Here is a 26,445-nt window from a genome sequence, read left to right on the forward strand (position 1 = left end):
AAATGTGACAAAAACAAGGAACCCGTGACTACTTTGTATCTGTGACCACCTTGCGTCTGACTTTTACTTGTGGCTAATATTCTGATACACACTCTTGCCAGGTTACCAAGATTCCCTGGATATCTGACCAGCAGCTTAGTGAGATCTCACAAAAGGGGTTGCATATCACTGCTTACTTTTGCACAGCTTGTCTGTGACAGAACAGGCTCTTTGTCCTGCTTGTTGACTTCTTGCCCGCTATCCTGGTTTATCATACTGGCAGGGACACATGGCGCCACTAGGTTGGCTCAAGACTACTTTCTGACAAAAATCTCTGGCTAAAAGGAGAGTCACGTGGTGTCAGAAGTCTGTGTACCTATTGTCTGGCTCGCGCTGGAGCGACTGGTATCGCGGGTGTCACAGCAACAGTGGCACCAGTGGTACCAGCAGAGGTGGGAGTTAGCATCCCCCGGAGAAAAGCGTTTGACGCAGCAGCAGGGGCAGGCAGGTCTGTAAGGCAAAGCGAGCTGGGAGCCAAAGATGACACCGAGGCAGGCATGAGAGTGGCCTCACTGCCAAGCAGGTGCAGTCCCACAGCACCCAAAGAAGAAGAGCAAAGCAGGTCAGGTGGTGGTGACCAGTTTCAGCCAGGAGTACAGGCTGCCAGAGGATCCAAGTGACCGCAGAGACAAGCAGGTGTGAGGTCAAGCCAGAAAGTGAAGCCAGCAAGTCAGCTCCGAGTCAGGTTCAGTGACAATAACCAGGACCGGCCGCTGGTGTGGTCAGCATCAGATAAGCCTGCAGCGAAGAGGAGGATCTGAGATCAGCTCTGCTGGGTCAGGGTCTGGGCCAGCAGGTATATGGCCAGCCACAGGCATGTCTGTAACATAGCTCAGGCAAGGACCAGGGCTTCCGAGTGAAAGCAAGCAGGCCCTGCTTCGTATAGCTCTTTCTCACGCAGCAGTCTGATCTGAGGCCGCACAGCAGCACCATGGCAGAGCTGGCTTGAGCACAGACAGCTTGACTCTGACAAAGGACCTAAGAAAAGGTGTAACGAAGAGCTTCAGCCCATCTGAGGGGCGTGCACACGTAACTGAGACGGTATATGGGACTTAGTATTTTATTGCCAGGGTTTATTCAAGAGACACGTAAACCACCATCGTATAATGAACAATTGGAGGCATAGTCAGACATACCTTTTACACCATTAAGTGCTGTAAGTCAGAAATGAAGGGGAGGAGCTAGGAATTCAAGGGGTCACATGGATCCTTGATTCATGTGGGTGTTTTCCTCCTCTTCTAACATGCTGGTTCTCCTATCTTTGCAAACAAAATCCCCTGGATTTCTTTTCTTCCTTTCTGCTGTTCCTTTGAATATGACCCTTAAGACACCACAGAGAGTCCCAGGCTTGTACTGGTTACCTTGTATTGCATAATCAACTTTCTCACAACCACAAAAGATCTCAGAAGCAAGAAAAGACCACAGAGCTGGAACACGGGCCGTGCTAAGGGCATCCGTGGCCAATACTCCAAAGTGCCAGTGACTACCTTACTGACAGAGCGTGAACCTGTTAGCAGCACCACAGGCCTTGCCCTGGAACACTTAATGCTCCAAATTAATGTTCTCAGCTTTAATGTGTAGCCTCAGCGCCCAAAATAAATGTGCCCATAACAAATTACAGCCACAACCTCCCTCTGCCATGGCCACAGTCGCTACTGTGGTATACTTGTTTGTGACTTGTCTCTGTAGGCTCATTCTGTTCCTTTCAGGGTACCTGGTCGTATGCCTGGGAAGAAAGGCTGAGACTTGGAGGGGAAAGCTCTTGTAAAGTCTGAGCAAAGGTGCTCAGATACACACATCTACTTCCAGGTATACATCGACAAAATTTCTGAGCTTGAGATTGCAAGTAGCACAAATTCGTAATGTGCAACAGTAAGATGCAAACCGCAAATAAAAATATAGAGAGGAAAAGCCAAGAGCTGCAGCTTTTTTCCCTTTGAGTGCTGGAACGCATGTTCAAGGGCTAAACAGTTCCCACTATAATATTTCAGGGGCATTACATTACAGCAGAAGTTGTACGGTGTCCAGGTTGGAGGTCCTTTCAGTTTTCATACATCGTTTACCTCCCACCTTCTTATTTATATTCTGGAATCCCGGCCAGCTGTGGTCAAACATCTAAGTCCCGAATAAAATTAAATGTGACGGCAGGCTAGCTATTGGAGCAGCTATTATTAGAGCCCGAGGGAGTTTTGGCCTTAGCTGAAGAAGTAACTTCAAACACCGAAGGTTCCTGACGTCTACAGCTGGCTGAAGTCCAGTACCGTAAGGTAATGCGAAACAAGCCTGTGGTCTTTTTCTAATTTCAGCAGCACTGTGTGTATGGACCTTTAGAGGGTATTTTGGAGGGAAAAGAAAGCAATCGGGAAAGAAGTTCAATTATTTATGGTGAGTAGATGGATTTAGAAGGTCTGCCTGCTTAGAGGCATGACCATGCAAATCAGCTAGGCGGTTAATGGACACAGATATCCTCTCACAACCTTGGGGGTGTTTACAATATGTATGTGCTAGAGGAATGTATTGCACTTTGCACATAAAAGAAAGATGTATTGTGCTGTTTTAAATTTACGATCCTCATTAAATTAACTCTGCAGTAGAATATTTATGCACATTATCAAACACTATATATTTTATACAGTTGGGCACATCTTCAGTGACACAATACCCTGACTTTCCAAGGCAAGAGGGTTCAGCTGGGTCCCTAGTCCAGAACTTTCGGCTGATTTTATCCATTTTTTTTACTGATACTTACCTCCTTTTCATGAGGCAGATCCTTCACTCCATACTTGTGACTTATTCATGCCAAACCTTCTTGGACCTCAGTAAGAGCTCTTCCTGGTAAGAAAGAAAGAAACAATCCATACTTAAGCTCTCCGGTACATATGCCATTATTAATTTTACATCTAAATTTGGCCTCCTGGACTTGGACCATCACTGTCGATAGCAACTGACCACAAATGTTATTCCTGACCACAACAGCATTACAGATCAGCTGTCCTCAACTGGAAAAAGAAAGACAAGCCTCCTTGTCAAACTTAAGCCCTTGCAATCATTTTGCAATAGCTAATAATATTTTGCTAGAATAAAGGTGAATAAAATAGAAAAAATGTAATGGGATGCTGGATTTGTCTCTAGTTTATTGTTGTGAGGCTTTAGTGAAACAAATTTGGGTAATCAACATTGAGCTGTTTTAAAACCGTGTTGTAAAAGCCAGTGTTTCGTGCCTCTTAAAATCTTATCTGTTGTTGGTTTGTGTCTTGCTTCACATGGTTTCTCAGCCTGTTTTGCAAAATGTCGGATTTCCTAATATCAGCCTCTATGATGTTCAATATGGTTGAGGAAAATCATCAATTTTCTGCTATTCTAAAATGAAATATTTTTAAAATGATTTCTTTAGATCCAAGTTCAAGTTTAAACCTAAAATTCCTAATGACTTCCACCCCCCAAAAAATTGTTTGCGACTTATCAGGGTTGGATAGAATTAGAGGACTGTGACACAGCCTTTCCCTTATCATGTGGTACAACAATCAGGAGTACACATCTTGTTCCCCTCAGCAAACATGTTTCTATTGCATTGCAACCCTGTTGACCTGAGCAGTTAGCCAATGTTCAGCGGCATTTGTAGGGGAATCAGATATTTTTCTGTTTCTGCCCCTTTATCTCAGGCAATGTGTACAGAGGCTCATTCCACCGAAAACCAGTAAGGATTAAATAGCAGGAGACAATACGCCAAATCTCATTTCTGCCAACGCTTAAACCAAGCCCTTTCCATGCTCACAGTCCCGTGTCCTTTTCTAGCTGCTTGCCAGGTACTTGGTTGTGCTCTGCCACCTCATTTGTAAACACACAGATGCAATCGATAATCCTTGTTTGTATTTGCAGGGAAACTTCTAACTGCATGTCCAGCCACTTCAGACTCACATGCGGAGCTGCTCCATGGGCAATGATTTTCCATTACTGCAACAGCCAGAAAGTGGAAGGACTCTAGCCTGGCCTAGCTTGCCATCAGTTGTCTACACCACTGCACGTGCTACGCATGCAACCGACTATGGGAAGCAGGTTCATGGCACTCCAGATCCTCCCGAACAGTAGTACCCTTGCAATGCTCTTGCCTATTGCTTGGGAGAGTAGGCCTCCCTCACTTCAGACAGCACAAGTAATTTCATGTGGTTTGCTGAGATATACTGTGCAACTACACATGGGAAGCTCAGAAACTCATTGCTTTCTTGGTTGTTTTCCTCTTGAGCAATTCTGATCCCAGGAAACAGATTTTCCTCTTGCCTCTGCGTGATGCACATGAGCAATGACAAAGTGGCAGCGCCTTCCATTAGCTCTTTGCCAAAACATGCTGGTTTGCAAGGCATCTCTTCTAATGCAGATGTAAAGCGTTAGTCCTGTTCGTATTCAGAGATAAAAATCCAAATAGAATAGCGCAGCACAAAGGATTGGAAGGGATTTCTTTGTATCTGCCTGTCTAAATGTTTGCTCTTCCAGGTATGTTCTTCATATAACATCTTAAATTAACCTGTTCAGCTGCAACTTAGTTCTAGTTAAGAATCCACCTACATGTGGGAGGCTGTTTCCAAAAATCAGCTTTCTCTTTACCAGAGCAATTTATTCATGTGCAGCATTTATCAGTTTGTCCTACTGATAAATCTGACCTTCACCTCTTCTGTGGTGTTTACTCTTCTGAGAGCAGCTGGTTGCTTTCTCAAACTTTGTTTTTGAAGGCACCATGTAGGGCAATGTTCTTTGCATGTAGCTTAAAGTATTTAAATAAAATGTCTAATTTAGGAACTTAGCTAGAACTTAGGCTGAATGGCTGGAGATACCCACCTCTTTCCATCACCTGCATGAGTCCCAGGTGACTGTGCCCCTAATTGACATGTCTTTGTGAAGTTTCTGAGGTGGGGAGCATGAATCCAGGCTTTAATGCTGTTGTTCTTTATCTCTTGACGCCATTCTCTGCGCAGGTCCTGATGAGAATTTATCTTTCATGGTAAAAAACACAGTATTCCAGTATTCCAGATAAAGTCTCATCACTGTCATCAGTAGCTTTCATACTTCTCTGTCAGAAATATCCTGAAACAGTTGCCAGCTAGTTAACTTTTAACAGGCCTGAATTCTGCACTATATTTCCCTCCTCACCATTTACAGTTCATTAACTCTCTAGTTTGGACTTGAAATTCTTGTTAGTCTGAAGTCCATGATCTTTCACTTCAGATTATTAAATTTTTGAATTATTACTTAATTTCTGTCAGCCCAGATCTTAAAGTGAGTTCTTCTTGGGCAATATTTTAAATCTTCTCTATAAAGACATCACCCGCCACTTCACACGGCAATTTTACGTTTCACTAACGCGCTCTTGTTTTTTGTGTCCTTGCCATCAGTGGCAGCATTGGTCTGCCTGCTCCCAAGAACAAGAAACTCCTGTCAGAAGCTCTCGTTCTGTGCTGAATAGTCACCCACTTGTTGCCTATACATTTGCCAGGCTGCCCAAATAGCGAACGTCAAAAGGTATCATTTCTTAATCATAAAGTTGTTCTTGGAACAGAGGGAAATGTAACAGTAAAGCTGTTATCAGCTCTTAGGCAATCACAGCCCTATTACTATTCAGTCAGTGGAAACTGCTGCTTATTTGAAAGACAATTATTTGATTGCTGCTTATTTGAAAGGTGATTTCTCACTGCAAGTTGCACCGAAGCTGCTAGGATCTGCCAAAGCCCATGCTCCACAGTCTCAATAACATTCAGACTTCGTACTTCTCTTTACACCAAAAACTGGAAATACGAAGAGGGGTTAACTGGTGGAGGGGAAAGATTGTTTCAGCTGCTGGTTTACAGTGTGGTGGTTGAGCAAGATAGGGAGAGGAGTGATAAAGGTCATTTCCAAGAAAGGGAGAGTTGATGTTTTTCTGCAGTATCATGAGGGGAGATAGACACATGGCTTTTAGTCTACCTAAGTCCATCAAGGAAAGATCAGGTTGTACACCTCGTGGAGCCTCAAAGTCCTGTCGTATCCCAGATACTTTGGCATACCTGCATTCCTGTTCCCCACAGGATGACTGTGTGCTCCCTTCCCATCTCTCTCTACTCAAGGGATCTTCGTGATGCTGGAAGATTTTATCAGCTTATATTTCAAGGGGTGCACATTCCAGCCACTGGTGAAGCTGCTGGACATGCTAAATAGAAGCTCTGACTGTCACTCTCTGGGTGATTGTTCTCAACATCAGGCATTTTCTGCCCAAGGATGTTGTAACATTCCTCCAATATTCTAGAAATGACTGAATGTGGTGTAGTAAAGTTATCACATTACAGGCGAGCATGAACAAACTGACATGGGTATGAAGTTATGTGCAGGCCTTGGCTTCAATGCCCACAGGTGAGGACACACTCCTGGATGCAAAAGCTGCTTTAACCTTCCAGGCACTGATGAATAAAATGTAACAAATCAAATTGCTATTGCTTAGCCAGCATTTAGTCAATAAGGAGCTACACAGAGGGGCTTTTGCACTAAGGGGAAACGCCTTGTAGAGGAACTGGAGGGCCCTTTCTGGAAGAAAACAGAGAAAAGCAGGTGTAAATGGAAGTGTAATCGTAAAGGTGTAATCCTAAAAACGGTGTAATTGTAAAAACGATGCAACCTCTACAGAAATCTCCCATGCAATCTGTGGAATACAGGGAATGTAAAGGGCAATAAAGTTTAGGATTTTCAGGTACCGTCAATTCCAGCCAAGAATAATGACTCATTCAAGTGTGTGTAAGAGGTGCACTTTGAAAATAAGAATGTGGGCAAACAGGTACTGGCATGGAAATGCACACAACAGTTTGTTTAAACACTATCTTTCCTAGCCAGCTGCTCGGTGACACGTGACAAGCCGTGGTCCTTTGCCAGGCCCATGGCGTGCATCTCCTGGCCCGGCCCCTTGCCATGAAACCCTCCTCAGCTCCCAGCCGTGCTTCCTGATACTGCGATGGGCCCAGCACAAGGACCTTAAGAAAGAAAGAGGAAGAAGGAATTACTAAGAAAAAAAAAAAAAAAAGAGGAAGAAGAGAGAAATGTGTGTCATGCAACAGTTTCATACTGAATGTGTGGATGAGTAAGCCTCCACGCTGGAGATCCCCCGGTCCAACAACTCACTTCCTCACGTAAGGCCCAGCCCACTGAAAATACTGCCTGCGTAACCTTCGAAAATGGCATCCCTCACACAGGAGTCAGAGTCCCCTCTGTGGTCCCCACGCTGTCACCTCGGACAGCCACAGGCAGCAGGAGCGGGAATGGCCCCGCATTCCTGGGAGGCTTCAGGGGCCCCGTAAGCGTGCCTCTGACGGGAGCTGCCACGGAGGTTGTAGCAGAGACGCAGTGGAAATAGCGCGGTGCTTCATGAGCTGGCTGGTTACAGGCAGTAATAACAACGTGCAGCATTCCTCTGCCTTGAGATCAGCATCCCAGACCAGCCAGACTGATGCCAGCACCGCGCCACACCTGCCCGTGCTGTCATTAAAAGCCAAATCCTCGCCTCAGAGAAGTCAGTGCCAAAACCCCGTTCAGTCTTCCGCTGCCTTTTTGGCCATTTTCTGCCAGCCCCAGGCGTCAGGCACAGCCCTGGGGATGGGGACATTGGCCCACGAGTGGGTGGGGGTCAGGATCTCCTAGCATCTGGCAGCTCCGCTCCTCTGGTCTTCCCATTCCTAGCACAGGGTCAATGGGCTCAGGATGGAAAACAGCATGAGCAAGGTGGTAATGGAAAAAACAAGACGCTACAAGCTATAAGACAATACAATGCAGTATTGTATGGGACATGGCTGCTATTGTTATGAGGGGTCTTAGTTGGCCAAGAGACAAAATACATCTTTTGGGGTTATTTATCATTTGTGTGTGTTTTAAGGTGTTTTTTGAGTTTTTGGTTCAGTTTGGTTTTGCTTCTTTTTTTTTTTTTTTTGGTTTGTTTCAGATCCCACTTCTAAATATAGGGAAAGTTCCCTTTTGTCTCTTGGCATTGGAGAGAGCCGATCACTATTCTGGTCCGAATTTACATCTGCATCTAAATCCAGTCTTCTCAGAGAGCTCCTGATTTTTGAAGGAGGCCTCCAGCAAAGGTCTGTGCTGCAGCTTGGAAAGGCACCCAGCACCCTGCCTGCACAGGGAGAGGGGTGGAGCTCAAAAGCCTTCAAGTGCCCTTCCCTCCTCCTGCAGGGCAAAGTCCAGGGAGCAAAAAAAAACCAAACCACCAGAGCAGGCTCCTCTTGGGAGCTGCTGCCCAGCACCCCACACTTCCCTGTGATCACACACCACTGCGTGCCACAGCACTGGTGTTAAGAAAGTGACCTCAGAGGACAGCTAGAAACTGTTTCCTTCTCACATCACAGAATTTGTCTATTCATAATTGTACCTTGGACTGTTAGAATAATCTCTAACTCTCTTCAGTCTATTTATTTGGTATATAAACAGTGCTGGAGGGATGAGACATACCCTGTAGACTAACGATGGGCCACTAGTTTTGCGTGTACCACCCCTTCCATTTTTGATTTGAAAGCATCTCCAGAGCAGCAAAATAACATGCTGAAAATGTAATTCTGGCTGCCTTTTGATGCAGTTGAATAGCTAGCACTAAGGAAGAGTCAGGTTTGCATGCTAGACTATTACAGGCCCAGATAGGATGAATACTCACTGTAGCTTGCAACAAAATTTTTGACACAAGTAGTAATAAAACATAATAGCATTTGAGGTTTTTAAAAGAAGGCACTTCCCATACAGACTAACCACAGGAACAATTAAAGGTGCAAAAGTCCATTTTCCTCATGTGCTGTCAGACAGAATACATTAACCTATGAACAAACCCAGGGGTTGCATTCTTTTGTTCTGCAAATTAGCTAACCTCATAATTACAGGGTTTTATATAACTAAAGGAGGCTTCTTTTGATCTGCACTTCTTTTAGATCAAGTTGCTTTACAACAAAGTAATCACTGGCCTGGTTTGCACAAGGGACATCTCTGAGCAGTGTTAGTGAGATTTTCTTGCAATAAGGCTTATTACACCTTGAGGGCTTTCAGAGAGTATTCAGGACGGTTTTCAGAAGGAAAGATTACTCCGAAGTATCTACCGTGTTCAAAATGGAGTGTAGCTACAAAAGCCATCTATTCTTTCTCGAAATATTATCCTTTCTAACTCAAGACAGCACCATAAAACCTCATGACATCATTTGTTTCCATTAGTCACAGCTCATTTCTCACTAATAAAAGAAGTGCAATCTGGGACAGATTGACGTCCATAAACATGATTTACTCTGTTATCTCATGAAAGCAAGCCACTAGCCAAAACTTCAGGTGTTACAGACGTTTCTGTGGCGATAAGCCGATGATGGAAGCAGATGTTTTGTCAGGATGGGAGTTCCCGTTCACTCCCAGCGAAGACAAGATGACTTACATCCCCAAACCCAAGAACTGTGATAAGGGGCTGTGCCGTTTCTCACCGTTCAAATTCCCTTTCAGGAGAGCGTGCAACCAGCAGTCTTTGCCTCTTAACCTGTCATGGGCTGTGGAGGTATCAGAGCACCTGTGAGGCTCAGCACCAGGGCCTACCTTGATTGCGGGCCGACCTTGCTCGCAGCTTCTCCATTCCCTCTGCTCGGTGCCACACAGACACAAAGCAATACCCCATTTCCCTCATGTGCCCTTTATGCTGGGAGACAGCATGCTTATTCTGGAAGTGAAAGCTCGTAGCAGAAGGCACTTAAAGCCACCTGCATTTACCACACAAGATAAATCCTGGCTGTTACACGAGCCCCCACGTCAGTGAGTTTAGCAGCTGTAGTGCCCAGAAGTCTGGTCCGTGTGCAGAAGGGTAAATAAGGCTCTTTTCCTTGGTGGTTGCTGACAAAGCTCGTAACAGGCCTAATAATGCTTTTGTCCTGTGGGAAATAAGTATGTTAATTTGTCTGTGTAAACACTCATCCCTCTTCAGGAAATGCCCTGCTTGGCTCTACGTGTCCCTCCACATGTTTTATGGAAGCAGTTATATAAACAGCTGACTCCCTGTGCCTCTTCTCACCTCCTCGTTAACGCAGGTCAAAAATCCAGCAGCCCAAACCCACATTTATGCTCTTTATGCTGCCTCCCCAGGATCTTCCCAGTCCTCCTCCCCTCTAGAGTCAAATGCTTTTTCTTGAATCAAATGAATGCAGGCTAATAGAGTCTCTGTCAGTCACGGTAGCCCCGGGAAGTCATCCCTTTTGACGTCTCCATCCCATTTATTGACGTCTCCAGACCTGATCTTTATAACTTTGGCATTGAGAAAACGACCTTCAAACCTCGGGAACGGAGCACGCTGTTCCTTCCACACTTCGCATCTTTTTATCATCTCTGTGTCTACAGTTGTGAAGACAGCTGCTTTTGGGACAATTGTCCTGTTTTAAAGCAATTTTTAAACGCTGACATCGTGTCCCCGATTGCCCCTTCGCGCGAACCATGGTTTCTGAAAGGAGGGCACGGAAGGAGTTTGCGTTGCTGCCATCTCCCGGCTCAGCCGGGGAACTCCACAGAGCAATAACAAAGGCCCATTACCGACGAAGAGAAATTAAACAAACTCAAACAGAACATCAATCTTCCCGAGGGCAGCCGTCAGATGCCAGAAGAGCGTGTTAAAGGCGCTACACACCAGAAGGACCACTGCCACCTGGAAACTGCGGTGCCGTCTGCAACCGCCTCGCCATTGTTGTCGCGCCAGTGTAACACCGATGGTGATGTTGGGAGGCATAAGGAAAGATGCATTTCTCTGCGTTTTGGAAGGCATTTGATAAGTGGCTCTGCAGTCAATTTTATGGCTTTCCTGAAGTCATTTCCCTGCTGTTCGTACAGCTCTTTCAAAGCCTGGAAAAAGAGAAAGAACGTTTTTTGGTTTTAAGCGGGTAAATGGGAAACAATGGAAATTACCTCGGGACGTTCAAGGAGAGGCGCAGGCTTAGAAATTAATTTACTTTTAGGAAGTGATCAGCTGACAATGTCTAATTACTGTGGTTCCTATAGCTGTGGTAAATACAGCGTTTATAGAAACTTTGTAGCTGATAACTTAAAAAAAAAAAAAAGTATATTTTCATTCAAGGTTAAAACATTCATTAAAGGTTAAAAATACAATAACCTGAGCAAAAATAATTAAAATAGTAACTATTTTTGCTGCACACCACAATACATTTCAGAGTAAAAAAAAGTAGCCTTTGTTGTGCTCTGCACAGAGAGCAACACCATGAGGTGCACAGCGAATCCAGTATAAATTCATCATAGAAATATACAGTATGTTTAATTTCTGCCCTTATTTTGTGAAAAGCACAGTATTTTGTCTTTACTCCATTCACATATGCTGAATTTCAGATTCTTTGTAGTTTTAACATTGCACCAGCTTTCACATGAAAACTCTTCATACATCAAAATCGTGTTTAATGACTAGGAATCCAAAAAGCGCTCCGTATTCTGTGAACGACGCCTCTGTACCTCAGCTCCAAGCTCTGCCACTCCTCAGGAATTCATTCTGCTGCTGCTACCCGGGATGATGGAGCACGAGCGAGCTCTCTGCTCCCTTCCGCAGCCGTGGCTGCATTCATCAGCCAGCCAGCTGGCTGCACCAGCTCCCTTCGGATCCTCTTTCCCTGACTAAGCAGCGCTGCCATAAAACTGCATTGTCTCTGCGCGCTCTGCCCTTCCTCCACAGATGTTACCATTTCAATGGGCATACACAGTCCCTCGGCAAAGCTAAAATAATGCTGTGCCAAGTTCCTCTTGGCCAAGATACTTCCTGATGCTGATTTTTTTGGAGCTCGTGCCAGCAGCGTACCTTTCCCACCCCAAGGACAGAATGTCTTTGCTTTATGCTGCCTGGCAGCCTGCCCGTATGGCATCCAGGTTTCTTAAGTTCAGCATGGTTTCCATATGATCAGGTTAAATTATTTTGGGATAATAAATGATTTCGTGGCACACAACACTCTCTGGAGCATAGTCACTTACACTCAACAAATATTTTGCATAAAAAATTGCATGCAAAACCTAGAAATGTAAAACCTAACCTTAGGAAGAGCTATTTTTCTTGCCTGGTGCAGTAAAGCAATAACCCTCACTGAGGCATTCTCTATGGACATCTACCCCATGCAACGTGGTCAGTAATTTTTATCTGTCATTCTCTATTGTTTAATTCCACCACTGATTACTCCAGTGAAATACAACTGCCCTAATGAAATTGTTCAAGAATAACCGTGATCAGAATCTGCCCTTATTTTATAGACGTCACCACTGCTGTACAGAGCAAGCTAACCAAAGATGCCCATCTCTCTGCTGCTCTAGTGGCTCTCTGAGCTCATGTGTCACCTTAGTGGGATGCTTCATAAAGGTATGCAAAAGAGAGTTAGCACTTGTTAGGGACACGTGTGGCCAAATGACGGATGTGCTCAGCGCAGCACGATGGCCAGGCACCACAAAACGACAGCAGTGGTGGCAGGCAGGTGCCCGGCGCGGTGCAAGGTAGGGTGCAGCCAGGGACACCAGGCTCGCTGCTTTCTCACAGAGCGGGTTTGAACGAAGGAGCACAGAGGACAACACAGAATGTTTGTGGTGTGCTCGTCTTGTCATAACTGCTATAAGTGTCTGACATGCCTATAAGAAATTCCCCTTACCTTCAGCAGAAGCACCCCCTGTGAGCATTTGGGAGCAAACGACAGCCCGAGGGAAGCATTTCGGGCAGCTGTGCCCACACACATAGCAGCGGGGATGCTGGAGGCAGGTGTGTGCTTTCCTAACAGCCCCGCAGGTAGGGCTCACAGCAGTTTCTGAAATGCTCCCGCTGCTGCTTTGCCATTCAGCAGCTTTGTTGTGGATACTGGGAGAGAGATGGAGCTTGAGAGGCTTGGTGGGTGATGGATTCGCCTTTCCTTGAAGGCATTTCTTACCAACAAGGCAGATGTTGACTCGGTGCTGACTTTGCTGTGCCTCTTCTCCCCCTGACTTGGAGACCTCAGTGGCCACATTTTTCACGCCACAGCTTTCACGTGCACGCAGTTACATCCCGTGCACAAACGTTAATCACAAGCAGTTGTTTTGTGGGCAAAATCTGGTTCCTCGCAGGTCATTGCACACATCCTGCCCCACAATAACCCTTGCAGCCCCTCTACCTGCTGTAATGCAGCACTGGCCAGGTCTCCTCCATCCCCTTTACTCCCTCCCTGGTTTCTTCAGCTGTATGTCATGGGATCACTAATTCCTCACTGCAGTGCTTCATCTTCCTCTCTCCTCTGTATTTTGACAGCTCAGGAGGCAGCACATGCTCTGACGGCCTCAGAGCAACGTGTGCTAACTGGCTGGCAGTGTTCACATGCTATGTGCTTGGCCAAGGGCTGCCTCTCGCAGCGGAGGAGGCCGAGCTGCCCTTCCCTCTCCTCGGGATGCGCTGTTCTGCCCCGCCACTGGCATCTGGTGATCCCTCGAGGAGTTACGTATTCATGAGACTCCTCATTCTTTGGCATATTTGGTAAAAATCGCCCAACAGATTCCAGAGACTTTACGTCTGAGAGGCAGGCAGGAACACCAGCAGCTGTAGCAATTGCATAGTTCCAATTCCTTAGGAAACCGGGCAAAAAAAATGAATTATATTGGAAAGGGGATGCGAAGGAGCTGCACTTAGTACCACTACTACCTCGCTGTCTCACCACCGCCTTTCATCTGTCCACCAGTCGTCTTCTCATCTCTCATTCTGAATTAGATGGCAAGGTCTGTGGAGCAAGAAATGTATTTTTGCTCCCTGATTTCCTCATTATAGAACTAAAAAAGTAATAACATAGAAACACACGGGGTTTGAATAGGCTAATTTTCTAGAACAACTGCTTCTCATGAAACTATTTGAAACACCTGGCACAGAGCTGGCGAGCTCAAACCTTGGGGTGAGTGAAGGTGCCGAAAACTGCTCCTTGACCTCCTCCCCAGCTGCTCCCTTCCTCCTAACAAACGCTGTGCCACTGCAACCCTCTGACACCCAGCATGCCAGGTCACCACCCCAAACCTGCTGCCAGGGAGTTTTCTTGGCTAGAGCCCTTGGGAGGGAGCGTGCGTCTCCTGGCCATCTGTGTGACGGGTCCTGAGCAAAGCCACGCTGCCCACAGCTGCGAGGGCAGGCACAGCGCACGACGTGGCTCGAGCATCACTCCGTGTGGGCAACGCATCAAAACAAACTCTGAGTTGTGAACACCACCAGGGTTTGACCAGTTCTCCACACAAATCTGCAAGCAAATTGCAGAGGGTGACCTGCTGGCCAGCTGCACCGCCGTGGCAGTGAGGGCTGCAAAGAAATAGTAAAGCAGGAAAGGTCGTGTTCATCGTGTGCTAATAACGTCTCGGGGGTGGGCTGAAGCACAGAAAGCTTGTCTTAGTGCTCAGTGCTGGGAACAGGGGCTGAGAGACATCTTCCAATAATGAATCAGCTTAATATGGTTAAAATTTCTTTCTTGTTAGCTTGAACAGCAGGATAAATGAGTGATACATGTGCATGTCACAAGGGGAGCAGAACAATGAAGGAGGTTTATTCACACAGGAAGAAAAGGCAATAAATATCTAACCAAGACGAACAAATGAAAAACACTGGAAACAGGGTAAGCCTGTTCTCAGTGGTTTGAAATATGACAGTATTTATGGTCATTGTCCTGCAGGGTGCATATTAAATTTCCCTGCCTTGTGGGGCTACTCAAATAAAAATTAAAATTTCCCTTCTTTTTCAAAAGCAGTAGGCAGGAGGTGTGATGCTGGATCACCGTGACCACCCTTTGGAGTACTGAGTTCCTGTACTGAAGATTTTGCACTCCTCAAGCCCACACCACCATTGTTTGGCTCTGCCCAAAAGCTGGCCCCAGACGAAAGAGGATGTTGATGAGGTACATCTGCTACCGCAGAAGCAAACCAGGGCCGGGGAGTTGCAGAGCAGCTCCCTTTCTGATTTTGCTAGAATCCTTTTCACAGCGCACACTTGGATACCTGCTGTTACCCTTAGTTTGAACCCAGTGAGTGCCGTGTTTGGCAGGGGACAGAAATAGATAACACGCGAGAACAGAGCCAAAGGTTCAGCCATCTAGCTGAACATGTGGCTGGCATTTGCCCTTGTAAAGTTATTCCTCAAAGCGCAGAGACTTTGACTACAGAAGCATGTACGGATCTGCCAGCTGAGAGCCAGGAAGAGCCACAGCACTCGAGATAGGACCATCCCCTGCTCAGGGTCGGCCCGGCAGTGACGTTGCTTTGCTCTCTGCTCCCTGCCGGGAGGCCAGGGAACGGCTGCAGGGTGCAGGAGGAGGAGGAGAGCTCCCAGAGGAGTCCGCAGGCATCTACCAGGGGAAAGGCCCTGGGTTGGTGCTGCCTTCGAAATCTAGTGTCTGCAGGACCGTGGCCCTGGAGAGAGGAAGAGCTGCTGTGTGGTGGCACTGGGAGACTTGTGGGGGACTGGTGGGAGAGCTCACACAGGTGAGAGGCACCAGTATGGCATGGCCACCCCGCTGCCCGCACTCTTCTTAGCGTGTCCATCTGTCTGTCTGCTCTCTGCCCACTGCCAGCCCCGTGGTACTGGCAGCTCTCAGCACGAGCTGTTTGTGCTGGTGGGCTGCTGGGGCGCGTTGCTTCTGGGGCTGCAGCTGGAACTGCGCCGCCCCATTTCCCTGTGGTGCCCTCTTGTCCTGGCCACGCAGCAGAAACCTGCCCTGGGTCGCTCCGCCTCACACCAATTGTGCTTCCCCCCCTCTGCAGATATAAACGGGCTGACGCCGAAGGCCGTGCTGACATCTGTGCCTTATTGCCATGCAGGCTTCCTTTGTGCATCACTTTTAATGCTCCCAAGTGACACGCTGCCACCGAGTGCGTCAAGCCCGGGCTGGGATTTGAGTTGGGCTCTCCCCTCTTTGCCTCTCGTCTGAGGCAGCGGCAGCTCTGAGAAATGGCTGCCGGGATCAGCCTCCTGTTGGGGACTACACACAAACACTAGAGAAAATGAGAGCAAGGGAACATCGAAGCTTCGCATAGAAATTAGTCATTGCAGCATGGCTTCTGACTTTGTGCGCCGCGCTGAGCTCTGTCAGCCCTCAGAGAGCTGCAGGCCACAGTCAGTGGCACAAAGCCCTCTTGCAGGCAGGGCCGAGCTCTCTTAGCTGGTTGGTGTAAAGCTGCTCTGCGCCCAAGGGTGTGGAGGGAAGCAGGCAGGTCTGCTGCGGGACGGGGGCTGTACTAGCAGGAGCCCTACCCGCAGTGCTGCACACGAAGAAGACCCGAGCCCCAGGGGGTGTCCCCAGGCACTTATGGCAAATGCAGGGACAAGTATTTGGTGGTGGAGCTGTGTGCGTGCATGCAGGAGGGAAAGGGCCATGGCATGGTTACGACAGAAAGCCACGGAAGCTGTTGTTGTGTTAAAACTGGGTCTGCAGTTGTAAGCAAGGAAAATCTCAGGAAAAGGACTATGGTATTAATAAGGACACCAAAAAGAGCCCTAACTCCCTCAATTAACCACTGATGTCCCGCAAACGTGTAACCTAAATGGGTTACTGTGGTAGCTGTTGGAAAAGCTGCCACATGATACCTGAAAACCCTGCCAGGAGTCAATAGCAATGAATTTTGAGTGGATATTCTCTTCTCCCATCCCACCATATTCTTCCTTTTTTTTTTTTTTTAACCATTCATCTTTGCCTAAGCCTTGTGCATCAACTAAGTCACAGCACATCACCTGAAATCATGCACATATGTGAGAAGTAGGCATTTGGGTGCTTAAGCATGTACAGCCTGTGCTTCGTCGTAGCTGAGATTCCAACCAAATAATGAGACAAAGAGTCATGAAGCTTGCGTCCTAAGGAGAACAAAACAACAATCCTATCTCCAAGTCCCCTTCGATATTATTACAATCCAGCAGATTTAAAATGCCTCTATCAGCTACTACAAGACTGTGGTTTCCCCAGCTGAACATCCTAAAAGAAATTCCCTTAAGGTTCCAGTCCAGAAGCAAATGTCGCCAGGTGCTTGTCCTTGGCATTCATTTTCATCCCATTCAGCCCCAGGGTGCTGAGTTAGGACCCAGGGCAGATGATGGCAGTGGGCAAGAACTAGTCATTCAGGCCAAGGCTACTTAAAGCAAAGGCAAGGCAGAAACGGGATCTCTGGCAGCTCTCTGTAGGCAGGGAGGGTGGGCAGTGGTGTGGGAGCAAGTGAGGACGTAGCAGCCGCTCACCAGTCCCTGCAAGGACGGCGAGGTCCCCGCCAAGCAGGCGGTGGCAGGACGCAGATAACTGGTCGGGCTGGGATTGGGAAAGATGAGGATGCAATGTTCCTTGACGAAGCCATAAAATAGTCTTACTGGCATAGCAGCGTATGACCAAATCGTCAGCACGGTGCAGGGGCAGGGCTCCTCTGCACTGAAGCACTCTAACTGAGGATCTGCTTCTGGATCTCTTTGCCCGGCTTGTTTGGTGAGATGCGTGATCTCTCCGATCCTGCTACCCGCCTCACGGAGTCACTTTGACCCCATGTAGTCTTCTTTTGCAGCCTGCCAGCCCCAAAGCTCTTGTGTCATTCACCTTGGCCCCCTTCCAGAAGGCGTGTGCCTCTGGTCTGCTGGGACACCCGTCTGAGGTTGGCTTTCTGAAGTAAATGAGCTCAGTGGTCATGTACCCAGGGAGATCAGATCGAATCTGACAACTTTTTCATCGCCTTCTCTGGAATTGGTTTTGGCAGCCGGTTCCCAAAATCTCGTTCAGGTTCTTCCGAACTTGCTCTCTTGTACGCGCCTGAACCATGTGAGTCACTCCTTTGAGTCACCCTTCTGTAACGATTTAAAACATGTCTCTTGCTTCCATACAACCGACACGAAAACCCTGTTCCTGTTCCTTGCTGGCTCGTTATTTTTTCTGTGGCTTCCACCCACCAACTAGTCGGGGAGGACACTTCAATCTCACCCGCTTTTTGAATCCAACTTTTTCTTTTCACCTCTGTAGGTCACGCTGTCTGCAAGACCGTGAATGTCTTTCTTTCCCACCTTTCTCCACACGGCATTGTGTGACAACTCCTCTGAAGGAAAGCTGTAATGTGAAAGAAATCGCATTGCGCTGGGCTGTGAATGCGCTGGGGGCTCGGTAACGCCGCAGACCAACAGGGTGCAGTACCACACCGCACACTGCTTCCCACAGGCACCCTCGGCAAGCCCACGGGCGAGAAGTAATTTCCCAGTTCCCAAACACGAAATTCAGTTGATTCTCCCCAGTTTAACATCTATTTCTCGAGCACATGTTAACGTTCTTATCTAAATGAATTTGGATTGCACATAAATATGAGAGGGCAGGTGGAAAAATGGCTTTTTTTTTTTTAAAGCCACTTAAAACAAACACTTTCCACCTGTTCAGTTGAAACCCTCACAGCAGCAATTACCCACGGCATGTTTTCATGGCTACGAAGCCTCAACAAATAGCCACCAGCCTTCAGATGAGGTGCATGCACGCTGACTGCAAAGCGGATTTAAAGCGATCTCTTATAAATAGTTAATACAGCGTAAATGGAGTATAAAGGAAAAGAATTGCTGAGCAGGAGAGAGAGAATGGTATCTTACTTGTGCACACCACCGCAGTCAGCCCGAATGCTTTTCCTCCACCGCAGTACACTAATTTCACTCATGGCTTGCCATTTCCATCTTCCAGCTCGGCTAATACGGCTGCCTGAAAATTAGAGAAGCTGGAAGCCCATGTTTGTTATTTCCATTACAGCATGCCATGGTCTTTGGCTGCTGTGAAATGGCACAGGTCCACCAAAAAGCAAAGAAAACCTGTCCCATTAACCAAGACACTGCTCTGTGTTTATGGTCATGCTATATCCTGGACACTCTAGTCCAGCCATGGACGGGGACTGACCTTCTGTTTCACTTAGCAAAGACAGCAAAAAGACCAGTGATCCCATATGTATGTAATCTAGAGTCTAATTCCCATGAAATATTTAAAACTGCTTTTGAATTCATCTCCCACACTCTGAAAAAATAAAATAAAATCAGGCAGATGTGAGCTACCAAGATCTGTAGGTACCTGGGGCTTCTTGCTCAGCTACAAGATGGGGCTTTGCTACAAAGACTTTGGAGGAGGAGGCGATTGTCCTCTGTGGGTTTTCCAGCAGTCGGGAGGTGTGGGTAGTGCTCAGTAAGCTGCTGGAGGTCAGCCCTGCCCTTGCACAGCCCCTGTCTGCCTGCTTGCACCCGCAGAGGGAAGCCAGCGGTGCTGCTGGGGATGCTGCCACACCGACACCACAGCGGTCAAGGCCAGCTGCAGGAGCAAGGTGTTGAGCAAACAGGATTTGGTCCTGAGCCTGTGGCTTTAGGGCTGGTTTTGACAGCAGCTGAAAGGCATCTCTCCTTTGTGCAGAGTCAGTCCTGGTTAAATGTACACACGCAGATGTGCAGCTGATAGTACTTCAAAACAACCACAAGGGATCCAACCTCCCTCAGGTATTTCTTAATTTTTAGATTATGCTAAGATGATCCTGTCAAAAACCTCTTATCAGAGAAGGCGAACGGGGATTCCTACCAGTGCTCTCACATATTTGCAAATAACATCATCTCCCTAAAACTGTTTTGCTCCGTTTCCTTCCTGTCGTGTGTGACAACGTTTGCTAACAACAAGCAGAAGACAAAGGACGAGGAAGTGAGATTTCAGCTCTTCAGATAGGATTTCATCCCCAAGGAGAAACTGCCTTTATTTTTGTAATCTGTTTTCCTTTTCTCCTCTAGCTTATCTTCAGCTGCCTTTTTCTCCAGTCCAGTCACCACACACTGCCTGGAGCAGAAAGAAGCCACACAGAAGAGGTACCATTACTCATGGGGTCACAAAGCTTTCCTACCATGTTTTCCCTACCGCACAACAATAACTACAATCAGCAAAATTTGCTCTAGGACCAAAAGAGGGAAACAAAGGTATTTTAGAAACAAATGCTGTCAGGCACTGCAGTGTTTGTAGTGTTAGGAAGTTTGTTTGTCAGGTGTACTGTGGGTAGTGCAGGTCCAAGTAGGAGCAGTGGTGAGAAATGACAGTGAGCATCGTCCAAACCGATACCAAAGTGGAGAAGGAATGGGGAGGCCAAAATCTACAGGAAAAATCACCCAGGTGCTGTTCTGACACCTGAAAACAAAACAAAACGAAGCAAAATAACAAAGCAAGAGCTGTTGCTCACACATCCTTCTGCCTGCTAAGAAAACCCACATGATTCAGCAGAGAAACCCACCCAAAGACGTGCGCAAAGCTGCTGTGGTTCGAGAAGTGAGCTTCTGTCAGATCCAAGGGCAGCTTTGGTGCTGAGGAAGTACTTAATTGCAGAAGGTTGTCAGAGCACGAAATTAGCATTAAAGGGCTCTGCAAGACTTTGGGAAGTCTTTGTACTGTTTCTAAGGAGCATCATGCCTTTTATCTTCGCAGTTGCCAAACCAGCCCTTCAAAAGGTGCAGTAGTGGAGTAGAAGTGGATTGAGATGCTACTTAAAACCCATTCTGTTTTCTGTTAATTTGGCGCTTAATGTCTGTTTTACTCAGGCACGTCCAGGTTACAGTTTGATGATTTTGCTTCCAAACAATAAGCGTAAAATTACCCTTACTAAAAAAGGAAGGCTGGTATTTTTTACTTTTATTTTTTAATCAGAAGGAGCTACAACATCCAGCAATGAGCAGAATACAGTTAATATGACGAAAGTCATGTTACAACTGTGGAAGTTCACAGCCCCTTGCCTTTGTGATAACGCTGATGTGTTCATGCCTGTGCTGATGTTGAGCCTCTGTTTTGCTGGGGCAGCAAGGAGCCGACACCAGGGTTTGCTCCTTCCAGCACCTCAGTTTTCAATACGCCACACTGCCGTACCCTCCAGAAGGACAACCTGCAGTTTATTCATGTCATTTTCTCTTTGTCCTGCTTAGCCTCTGGCTGCAGCCCAGCAGTCCTTCTGGGAGCTGCTGCATTGACCCCTGCACAAGCAGTGCCTGCAGTGCTGGGATCTCCAGACCCAAGGTGTGTCATGAAGAATACCTGAGGCCACGAGAGGCTGCTGTATTCACCAGCCCTGCCCGCTGTATCTGCCAGTCCTTGCCCCCGTCAGGGCATTCCACTCACGCTGCATCCCAGCTAAAACAGGAGTGTGGAGTCTCCTCTTGAGAGCTATCTGCATTGGAAACAAAACCCACAAAACCAAAGTGAGTTAGCCACAGGAGAGAGGTGAATCCTGCATCGTGCTGGGTTTCCTGTGGGAATCACTTCTTGCAAGTGCGCTCCTCCGGCGATGACTTGGCAGAGCAGGCACTCAGAGCAGGTCTGAATGCTGCTCAGGGTTTCCAGCTCCATTGTGACTTACACAGCAAGCTGGTTCAGGTGACAGTGGCTTATAAAAGGGTTAGGTTCTCAAACAGGCTGCCCTGCTTGTTGTAATATTCATGTCAGCAGAGGAATGGAGAGGTTACAATCTCTTCGGTCAGTCTGCGAGGCACTGCCCAGCCATGAAAGGATGCTGAAGGTGAGAAAGCTGTGCCCAGCTGTGTGGTCAGTTGTCGGTGTGACCACAGGAAGAGGGCTAAATGCCTCATCTCTGCAAAGAAATCAGAGCTCTGAATAGCCTTTCTAACCATACTATCTAAAGTATTATTTCAGGACTTAGAAAACAGCTTGTGTAACCCAAAATTGTTTAAACCAAAACCAGAATTAACAGACAACAGTTCATTATATTTTTTACACCTTACAGAAAATTACAACAAATCTTTTTGTAACTGTATTGGAAATTGTAAAACTAATATCATTTATTTATGGTGAAATTGGCCTCCAAATTTCCAAACAGATTTCTGTTGTACAGAGAAGTTATCAGCAACAAAACCGATAGTAACTAATGGAGGAATGCAAGTAATACAGGATAACAGAATCTGCTCTTTTTACCAAGACTAAAATTGGTCACAGATCAACGCCTTTCTCTGTTGATCCCTCTGTAAGGAAGACACAAGAATGGTTGATTCTGGAGGCGTATCATCTGGCAATGAAAACCTGGGATTTTCCCTTGACCCTATAAGGCCTTGCTGCCTAGGCTCGTGGGCAGCGGCCCCCTTGGTGGCCACAAGGAGCGTGCTGTCCTCCTTGCCCCTACAGAGCTCTCCTGTCCTCAGAGGAATTTTGGGCTCTGTGTAAACCAGTGGCTGAATCTTCCACCCAACTCACCATGTTAACCAGAAAACCCATAAAATGCTTCCTCTCCATTAAAGCCACCCCTCACTATTTGAAAGAGCTGCTCGAAAACTTTCTAGCACTACGTTCCTCTGCTGAAAAAGCTGACTTGCCTAGACCCAAAGGTCCTACAGAGAAAAGTCTATTTTGGCAGCACCTTGATTTTCCATAGAATATTTCATCTTTTTCTTATGAAGTGCTTTTTTATTATTATTTTTATTTTTTTTCCCTTCAACAGTAGTGCATTTCAGTAATTAATCTGGTTCCCAGTTCCCAGCTGGAACACAGACTGGCCCATGAATGGCCTATTAGTACTGTTTTGAAGTGGGCAGCAAGCAAAGTTTTCAATAACCAATTGTCACTTTCTCTCTTTATTTTCATTTATTCAATTCCAGCTTTAAGATAAAAAGAGGAAATCAAATTGCATCTGACTGACCCAAATACAATTTTTGAAATCTTTCATTTTCTGTCATGCAAGCAAAGTAATTTTTGTAATGTCACTGTTGCCACAAACTGAAATCACCAGCTTGTGTCTAATCCTTTTGTTGTGTAGGTGAGAATAGATGTGGAGGGAACACCATGCAAATTCACTACAGACTATTCTATAAAATATAATACGATAAAATGAGCATGTTTTTATTTGCCTCTTGAACCTGCTGACAAGGACTTGTTCTGAGCTATGGTTTTGCTGCAGTGACCCAGCTGTCTCTGGGATTACCTGGCTCCTGAAGGGTGGGTTTGGTGAGTTAAGTGATGAGTGTAAATATCTAAAAAGCTGATGCATGCTCAGCCACCTCCTGACTTTTCTCTTGGGTTCTCTTTTCTGTCATTCCCTTATGACGGTGAAAAAATTCCGTTTCACTGAGTTTTTACACCACAGTTGGGAATTTCAGAGGCGTACGGACTCATCCTGGCAGCAGGTATTCGTGCTGTCAGTACACAGCCATGGCACGCCAGGAAACTCTCTCAAGACAGCTGACTGTTGGGAGATCCTATGTGTGCACCCAGCGGTGCCTTGTGGTACCTTGTGGCACCTGCACTATCTTCCCGGGGGCACAGCCAGCGCGATGGGGTGACGTGCTCCAGAGGGGGATTTGGCTTAGGAAAGGTTTCTATTCCCTTTTCTTTTCTTTCCTTGGGGTGAATGTGCAGCCTAAGTCACAACACAGCCCTCCAAATGGGGCACGCAGGTTCCACAAAAAATGTGTAATTATTGTTCTGAAAAAACGTTCTTTCCTCTAACACTACCGCAGGCACTTGGCTGTACCCTACAAGCACAGGAAGGCCTGCTATCTGTGACACACCTGGGCAAAGGCAGACTGCGAAACGTGGCTACACACCACCACGTTTTTCCAACAGCCATGCTTCCTGACTGGTCGATATTTCAGATTCAAGTTTCTGCAGCCACCTGCAGAGAGCCTAATTTAGATCTATGTCTTTCAACACTCTCAGCAAGGGTTTCAGAGGTTTGTTAGGCATCATCAAGCTGGGTTCCTATTTCTTTAAGGTTAAAAAGAAAAACCTCTCCGTCTCTTTAAGGAAATTATGTTCCAATTGCTGCACAGGTTTCCAAGTAATTTCCTTCCCCTGCAAAAGCAGGTGATGCCCTAATAATACCTCGGAGAAACTGGGAACTGGCAAATCCACTGCTGCCAGCAGTGACTTGGGTTGCACGGGGGTTGAAAATGCGGGGAGCCCTAAGGAAACGAAGAGAGAGGCCAGGACTCTGGATGCTGGAGCTACAAATGCTTTTTTGCTGGTGCTCCCATGGCTCTGCTTCCCCATGAAGCAAGAACGCAGTGTTCAAAGGGAAATCTTCAAAAGAGGCAGAGGTAGTCAGTGGACCCAAACCTGAAAGGAAAACATCATAGAAAAGGAAAAGCTGGCACGGAGCCTGTTTCCAACCGAACGATTTCACAAAGAGGCATCCAGGCTGCCCCTTGACTCACTTCTTTTCTCAACTTGCTTCTGGGCTCGTACAGCCTGATTTGCAAAACAGCAATGTACAAAAGTCTGTGTGGCGCACCTAACTTGCAAGCCTGGTTGCTGGAAATGCCAACATTTCACAGTAATTGAGCATATAACTGAGCCCTGCTGTTGTACACAGACTTTTTAGTGCAGCCCCGGGCAGAGGTCAAGGTATATTTTTGCATCTGTGTACTAAAGACCACGTCTCCGACCACAGCAAGCTGTTCGCTGGGACCAGTACATGGCTGATTTTTAGCAAGGATTTGGCAAGTTAGGATTTAAGCTGTGCCTCTCTGTCGCTAGGTAGTGAAAACAGAGGGCTTGTTTTTGGAACAGACCTGGCACGCTGGCTCATGGTGAACGGGGATTTAAAGTGAGGATGTTTTGTTGGCACGCACTTGTAGAAGACCTTACCTTGTCCTCCCACTAACACAGTAATCTCTTTAATGGCCAGCCCAGCTAGGGTATGTATGATCTTTGTAATATTCAGGCCCCAGGCCAAAACAGACACAGCTTGTCTACAAGGCATAACACTGTACCATGTAGATCTTACTTGGAGGTAGCTCAGAGCTTTTCTGCAGAACTACCTCATGCCAGAGACACGTACCCTCATTAGTTAAAAGTCTGAAACACTCCCAGTTTAAACTCAGAGCAGACCGGGGCAAGCTGGAGGAAACGTTTGTCTAAAAAGAGCCTAAAAATACAGCCATGTTTACACAGCTCTACCAGCAGAATAGCACAATTACTAGAAAGTAGCAAACTCTCCCTACACAGGTAACTGGAGTTACATATATCACTGTGTTTTTCACTGAAGTCGAAATTGCTGAGGGATGATGAGAAATGATTCCTCATTCTCACTGAGTAGGTACGGGTTGCTTTCAAATTCCTTTGCTCCTGATGAGCAATGTCTCTGTTTGGAAAAGTAAGATACTATCCAGCATCCAGTTAGTGAAAATGGCAGTGTGCGGTCAGTCCCCTGTGAATGCAAATGAATGCATGTTGGACATAGGAAGAGGTTTTCAGTATATGGTCCTAAAAACAATTCCTGCAAACAGATAGTAAGCAAAAACAGTGTGCGGGTGCCACATGGTCCTAGCATGTAGTAGAGCTAGTGGGACACACCCCAGCAGCGATAAGCAAAAGTTAATTGCAGTTCCCTGAAGCTGTAAAATGTCTAATGATCCAAGACAATTTGTAAAATTACTGTAAAAATATGACTAACATTTTCTGTGAATTAAAGACAGCAAGAAGTATAGTGTGATTCTTATATTCAGACTTCAAAGATGTCTGTAAATCTGCCTTTATTCCCTTCAGTGATCAGAAAACTTGAACTTTTTCTATCCTTATCTAGGAATAGAAATACTTGTGGTATCAATAATATAATTTCACGTAGGCTTATATGCCAGCTGGAACAGTGTGCAGAATAGTGAAGTAGTTGAACCTAATTATAAATTGATGATAACTGCGCATGAAGTATGAGAGAATGCACTTACCCAGTGCTTGAAAGAAGGAGCTGGGAGCTAATATTATCATTCATTTTTTATATTATGCCAGAACCTAAGTCAAAGCAGGAAAGGTACTCATGAGAATTTGGCACTCCGCAAATACAAATGGATATGTTCCTGATTCTCAGAGCCCAGGACCTAAATAGGATTAAGATGTGACAGGGGAGAGGAGAGGGGAGCAGTAGTAAGACTGAAATAATGTTGTTTGTATTGGCTAAGGTAACGTCAAGGCTTCCCAATGTTTTTTAATGAGAACCTGCTGAATCATTAAACAGTCTGCCTGCCTAGCCTAAGAAAATATCCTATAAAACAAGGATTTAGGAATCAAATGCAAAGAGGGCTTCTCCTAGTTCATTATATCTCCACATGTCTTACAATTCCCTATACCCAGAACAGGGAATCAGCGTGCTCACTGGTCGTACACACAGGGCACTTCTGGCATTGGGCTCCAGAGACCCTGTCTCTTCCTTAAGGACGTGGCACCCTCAGCAGAACTTGACAGCACATCATGGTACTCATCACTGTGGGGCAAAGAACATTGACAGAGTCACAGGACACTTGTAAAAGAGAGAGGGAAAAAAAAATGGGGAAATTAATATGCAGAAACAGGTAGAATGAAGTCTTTTCCCCAGTGTTTCTTTCTTCATAAGCAAGAAGATACTACCTTGAACTAGGATTTCAGCTCAGAATTTTTCTGCAAATCAGCCAGCAAA

General features: G+C 46.4%; 1 long non-coding RNA gene across 1 annotated transcript; it reads left to right on the forward strand.

Annotated features, from left to right (window-relative positions):
* Nucleotides 1–17,231: 17,231 nt before the first annotated feature.
* Nucleotides 17,232–25,310, forward strand: LOC308201193. Its single transcript, XR_013956115.1, has 3 exons — nt 17,232–17,831; nt 19,802–19,876; nt 20,975–25,310. It is a non-coding gene; the product is annotated as an uncharacterized lncRNA (long non-coding RNA).
* The last annotated feature ends 1,135 nt before the right edge of the window (nt 25,311–26,445 follow it).

The sequence above is a fragment of the Anser brachyrhynchus genome (assembly GCF_964034855.1).
Source record: "Anser brachyrhynchus genome assembly, chromosome: 1".
Classification (NCBI taxonomy): Eukaryota; Metazoa; Chordata; class Aves; order Anseriformes; family Anatidae; genus Anser; species Anser brachyrhynchus.